The following is a 6,903-nucleotide window of genomic DNA, read 5'->3' as shown; positions in this document are numbered from 1 at the left end:
CTCCCTCTCTCTCTCCCTCCCTCCCTCCCTCTCAAACCATCTCTCTGCCATTGATTTATGTATTGAAGACTCTTTCAAACAAGAGTCTCTTCCAGCGTGTATACACAACTGGTTAATTTCTATATGTACAACGAGAGGGAATGTCTTTCGTGAACATGTTTGAGACTGAAATATTAATGCTGCATATCGACTGCTCAGTGTAAGATTCCGACACACGCCACTCTTTTTTTTTTCTTTTTTTTTTTTTTTTTGTATTTCTTTTACGGCGCCCGCAACTGCATAAGGTCATATGAGCGCGCGGGACACATCAAACATTTTCAGTGGGTGGGAAATTTTGAATTTTGCACAGGTGGCGGCCGAAACCTATTCTTATCGATTTTGGACTTCCAAGGGGTCCTTAACGTGTGCAACTTGCACACGGGACCTCCAAGAGTTTTCGCCCTTATCCCACAAGGCTAAGTTTTAGATCTTACCTTCCATAGGATCATCGGTAAGAAGGGGCCGAAGAGTAGCAGTAGAAAGGCTGCAGAAAGAGTCAGGAGCCCAGAGGAGGGGGCAAACTGGGTGAGGGGGTGGGGGCAGAAAGTGGAGACGGAAGCAGACGACAGAAAATTGCTAGAGAGTAGGAAATGATATGAAAAGAGAAACTTTAAGAAAAGAAAATTTTCCGTCGCTATCCTGATTCGAACCCGGGAACTATTGAAAGAGAGGCGAATACCTTAACTTCTAGACCACCCCCCCTCCCTTTCCTCCACACACAGACCTCGTCACTTTACAAAAAGATGTCAAGTTGCGGAGTCTTACACTATGCTACCTCAGACTTACGAAGTTCTATATTATTATTTCGACATTTTTAGCTGTTTTGAGTTACTAAGACCTTGAGGTCAGAAGCCAAATAACCCATATGCTTTATCAAAATCTTCATATTATTATATTCGTTAGTCGTTATCACGATTTTCAAAGAATTGCATTCGAAAAAGCTTGACCTGTTGTGAATTTCAAAATTTTTTAACGTCAAATTTCTCAAAGGTAGGTACTGAGCATATTATAGAACTTTGTGATTCTTGGGTAGCGACTAAGCCGTCGATATGTGTACTCACGTTTTGAGAACAAGTAAGATGCGCGGCAACGATTTTAGTGTTGCTTTCACCTCAGGTATAATAAACAATCTTTATATGCACATATCTGTGACAAGTGTGTGTGTGTGTGTGTGTGTGTGTGTGTGTGCGTGCGTGTGTGTGTGTGTGTGTGTGTGTGTGTGTGTGTGTGTGTGTGTGTGTGTGTTTGTGTGTGTGTGTATTTTGTTTGGAATGTTGTTTCTGTGTATGTGACTGGAGTCTAAGGTGTAGCTGTTTGGCGCTTCGCCGTCGAGCGCAGGAAACAGGAGTTTCTTTCCCTTGTTGAAAGAATTTTTATCAAGTATTCTGGTCTTTCTCTGCTGGGATGTTGTATCCGTCTCAGTCTGGGTTGGCCCTGACAGGCATGTTGGGGCCGACGCCGGGCCTCCTGAATTGTTGAAGTGTATTGTTAGGGGGTGTGAAAAAACATCTACATAAATAAAAAAAAAACCACAGCAGAATATTACAACGTAATGTAAACCAGTGTGTTCACATCAATTGTTCATGAGTCCGGAGCATGGTTCCGTGAGAAAGGATAGGTGGGAGTCTACCCCTCTAATTTCCTTCTGGGAGTGGGGGGGGGGGTTGCTTTGTTTGGGTTCTTGTTTGTTTCGTTTTGGGTTTTTTGGGTGGGGTTCTGTTGGTTTTTGTTGGGGGGTTTTTTGGGGGGAGGGGGTTGTTATTTTTTACTTTTTTAATTTTTTAATTTTTTTATTGTATTTTTTGTGTTTTTTTGTTTGTTTGTTTTTTGGGGGGAGATGGGTTGTTGTTTGTCTGTTTGTTTGTTTGTTTTCCTTTAAGGCCGGCAAATGCAATCATTGTCATGTTGGACTGTGATCTGACTGACACTGGTTCGAAACTGTAACCGGTTGTTTCTGAACTTGGATTCTTTGTCGAGTGGCCAGTCTGTCCTGTTGGGCTTTCTGTGTCGGCGCTCCAAGCTGTACTTAACTTCCTGTCTGCTGGGTCACTTTGCTGTCTGAGAAGGGGTGAGTTGGCGGTTGGCGGATGCTCTCGTGTAGTTTGATCCTTCTTCCCTACCAAACATCTGCCTTTCCTATCCCTCTTCCTTCTGTTCTTTGTATGATACTCTCTAGCAGTACCTCTAATCTTCGGCACTTATATGACCTATTTGTATTGGAAGTGCCTTAAAATTCTTATCAAAACTACCAAGTAAAAAACATACCATGCTGTATAAGGAAATATCAAAACAAACCATATCAAACAATACCAGTGAGTGGTTGGTGGGTGCCCTGGTGTGGTTTTCTTCCTTCTTTCCTATCGTCCTTATGTCTCCTCCGTCTTTTTTTTTGTCTTTTTTTTGGGGGGGTGTATGTTACTCTCTTGTAACACATCTATTCTCCGGCACTTCTATGACCTTATTGTATTGCAAGTGCTGTTAAACTCTTATTAAAACTAAAGACTTAAAGTCATGCCATGCTGTAAAGGGCAAGATCTAACAACCCACATCAGACAACACCATGTCAAACATACCTGCTATACAGTGTCATAAGGGGGCTCTCGTGGCCTAGAGGTTAAGGTGTTGGCCTCTCATTCAAAGGTCCCGGGTTCGATTCCGGGTAGCGACCAAAAATATTTCTTCTCTAAAATTGTCTCCTTTCACATCCTTTCCTGATCTCTAACAAATTTCTGTGTCTGCTTTCATTTCCACTTTCTGCCCCCACCCCTCACCCCCTTTGCCCCCTCCTCTGGGCTCCTGACTCTTTCTGCAGCCTTTCTACTGCTACTCCCTGGCTCCTCCTAACTGCTGTCTTTCTGCCACACCCCTGATCTTCTGGTAGGAAAGATCTACACCTAGCCTTCTCGGACAAGGGCGAAAAATCTCGGAGGGCCCGTGTGCAAGTTGCGCACGTTAAAGATCCCTTGGTGGTCTAAAATCGATAAGAGTAGGCTTCGGCCGCCACCCGGGCAAAATTCAAAATTTCCTACCAACGAAAAAGTATTAGGTGTGTCCCGCACGCTCATATGACAGTATGCAGTTGCGAGCGCCGTAAAACCCTATACTAAACAAACAAACAAACAAACAAACAAAGTGTCATACCAAACATACCATGCTATTCAATACCGCTGGGTGATTGGTGGGTGCTATTGTGTAGTTTTTATCTTTCTTTCCTATCAAACATCTATCGTCCTTATCTCCTCTTCTTCCTTTTTATGTTTGCTACTCTCTTGTAACACCTCTAATCTTCTGGCGCTCATATGACCTTATGCAGCTGCGAGCACCGTAAAACCTCTACTAAAACTAAACACATCTATCTTCCTTATCTTTCTTTCTTTTCTTTGTATATTGCTATGTAGTTATAATAATATAGTAATATCTCTAATTGTCGACACGCATATGTCCTAACTGTATTACAAGTGCCGCAAAGTGCAAACTAAAACTTAACATTCAATGCTATATTAAAGATAATATTTATGCTATACTGTATTGTATTGACCATACCACTTAATGCCACATCACATCTAATCAATCAATACAACGTCATAACCATTTAAAGCCAAGACTATGTTATAACATATTATCATATCAACTCATGTTACGAGTATACAGGGAGACTAAAAAAGGAGGGGACATTTAACACCTTTACAGTATTTTTGGAAATCTTTAAACAAATAAAACTCATCTGAGGAGATGTCATATCTGTCGTTGTGAAAGAAAATGGACTTACTTGTTCGAGAAATATCAAGTTTTTAAGATTCCAATCAAAATAAAGGGAAACGCAAAATGTAACAACTTCTTTAAAATGTACCACAGAGGCGTGTGTTAAGTATACACATTGGGACATGGTTGGTTTTAAAGGAGTTATAAAGTTTTACGTTCTGCTCTATTTGGTTAACATTTTTTTAATTTGATATTTTTTCGAACACATTAATAATTGATTTTTCTTCATAATGACAAATTTGGCGTCCCCTTGGGTTAAAATGTTATTTGTTATATTAAAAGTTATATGAAGATTGTTGAAAGATGACCAAGTTATTGCCTATTAAATTGGTCCTGATTTTTTTTTACACATTGACATGTACTATAATATAAAACACTGCAGCAGAGTATACCATACGCTCCATATTTAATCAGAGATAAAAGCTTCGACTGATGAGCTTAAAAAGTGGGTCGAGCGGGGAAAGTGCGAGATAATATATGACTTAGATTGACATCATTAATGTATGAGCCTGCCGGCGGTTGGTAAAGCTTCCGGATCACTCCGCTAGACACATATAAAAATAAAAATATAAAATAAATTACACTTTTAATTGTCCCAGAAAGGCACTTTGTTTTACAATGGCAAACATACATACATGAATACATTTTAAATACGTACATACATAAATACATACATGCATAAATACATACATAAGTACACACTATTACAAAAATACAGAACAGTTTACAAACAATGCCAGTGTCGGTCGCCACTGTGCAGCGCTCTGTATTTTGAGCTAGGGTTGTCGTGTCTTGCTCAAGGACACACTCCAGTGACCACCCATCTGATCCCCGTGTCACCGACACTTGCTTGACATTACCTGAGTCTAAACATCCCATCACATCGCAGGGGTGAGGAAGGGGGTGCAGGGGTGATGAGGGGAGCACGGAGGTTCGCTGGTTAGCAGCTGCTCAGGTTCTGTTGTTTGGGTGGGAAGGCGTTGTGGCGAGGGTGTCCAATCAAAGTTTTAGTAAGAGTTTTACGGCATTTGCAACACAATTAGGTCGTACATGTATAAGTGCCGAAGAATAGATGTGTTACAAGCAAGGAGTTTAGAACTAATGGAGCCTCCTCTCTCTCTTCGCGGCGCCGCGAGCAGTACGCCGCGTTGGGGATCAAATATGGCCACCGAGTGTGGGCTAAATCACGAACTGTGGCGTTTCTTTTTATAGAATTTTATCGGGCTGGGCCACGTTGTGGGGGTGGGCGGGGTGGGGGAATGCACGCAAGGAAGAGGGGATGGGGCTTGAGAAGGGACGAAGGAGAATGGGGAAAATTAAATAAGAGAGAGAGAGAGAGAGAGAGAGAGAGAGAGAGAGAGAGAGAGAGAGAGAGAGTGAGTGTGATTGAGACAGACAGACAGACAGACAGACAGACAGACAGACAGACAGACAGACAGACAGACAGACAGACAGACAGACAGAGAGGGAGAGAGAGAGAGAGAGAGAGAGAGAGAGAGAGAGAGAGAGAAAGAGATTGTGATCAACTGACGGGCTGACGGATAATGACAGGGAGAAAAAATTATGTGTGTGATACGGACTGTTCAATTCTTTAAGAGTTTTATGTTATAATCTAGTTTAAAAATCAAAAAGATGTGTAAAATAAGAAGAAAACTTGTCCGAGTAACATAAAATTATCAAACATACCAAATTAAAAAGATAATCTTTCAAGATGCTAAAATATTTAATTATAAGAAATGGATGAAAATATACTCTTAAACTGAATTTAAGATATATGATTGCATGATTCTATGCGTGCGCCATAACTAACTTTATGTGTAAGGAATAGCGGACACAAAAGAGGGTCAATGTTTGCTTTATCTAATTGCTAACAGTATGTCTTGGTCTATAAATAGTATTATTGATCACAATAAATTTGTTTCCTGGTTTTCACAAAGTAGAGCGCACAATGATTTCAAATATTCCACACACAAAAAAAGAGATAACAGCACCCTTGGAGGTGTGATCGCATGCATGAGCGTGGATAACCTTTGAAGGGTTTTTTTTCAGTAAAGTATGATATGGAGAGCAGCGGTTTTAGTCCCTTATTACACTCCAGAGGGGGATAATTATTTATCTTAGTGATGACTCTTGTGTAGTAAAATTTGTTGCTCTTTGTTTGGTTCATTTTTTAACAGCAGAATCTTAAGTGAACCGGAATTATTGATTGTGGGATCTTAGGTGAAGACTACAACAATAGAATTAAACCGAGTATAGTTCTATCTAACAAGACTCAAACTCTTATCCACCCCACCCTACCTTCTCCCCTCATCTGATATGGTTTGGTGTTTCTTTAACATAGAAAATATTCATCATTATTGTTGTTGAATATTGATTTCATGTTCTAACGGAGCCTCTAGATATCTACATTTAGACTACAGTAGCATCTAATTTGCACAAACAAAGGAAAGCAATATCTTTAATTAAAATGTATAATATGTATATACATACACACACATAATAATTATATATATATACTCATAATAATTATATATATTTATGAATACGAATACTTTAAAAAATTGAGTGTCTCAGTCTTTCTGCTGGGGTGTTGTATCCCTTTCAGCCTGGGTTGGCCTTGGCATAAAGCGCCGGGGCCAGCCTCTTATGAATTAATTATTTAAATTGTGTTGCTGGGGGCATAGCAACACTTTCATTCAAATTTTTTTAAAGGGAAACAACTTAACTGTGAAAACTTCGGTCCACTGCAGCATCATATCGGTTCTTACACTTAAATACAACACAGGTGCAAGGCAATTTTACTAATTGACTTGCCTAATCTGAAGGACCTCGGAATAAAACCTTCTTTCTTATCTACATTTCAGTGCCTTAGTCGGGCAATCGCGCAGCGCAGGTAGCCCACGGTTCCGCCGCGAGAGAGGGCTCCTATCAGGCGTGCGGTGCCGCCCACAGGGCATCCTCCATTACTTTTAATCTCCTTGGTTACAAGAGAGCACCAAACACGAAAAAGGAGGAGAGATAAGGACGACAAATGCTTGTTAGGAAAGGAGGAGACATAAGGACGACAGATGCTTGATAGGAAAGGAGGAGAAAATCCCACCG

The sequence above is a fragment of the Aplysia californica genome, unplaced genomic scaffold, assembly GCF_000002075.1.
Source record: "Aplysia californica isolate F4 #8 unplaced genomic scaffold, AplCal3.0 scaffold00519, whole genome shotgun sequence".
In the NCBI taxonomy this organism is placed as follows: Eukaryota; Metazoa; Mollusca; class Gastropoda; order Aplysiida; family Aplysiidae; genus Aplysia; species Aplysia californica.
This window is presented reverse-complemented; position numbering follows the sequence as displayed.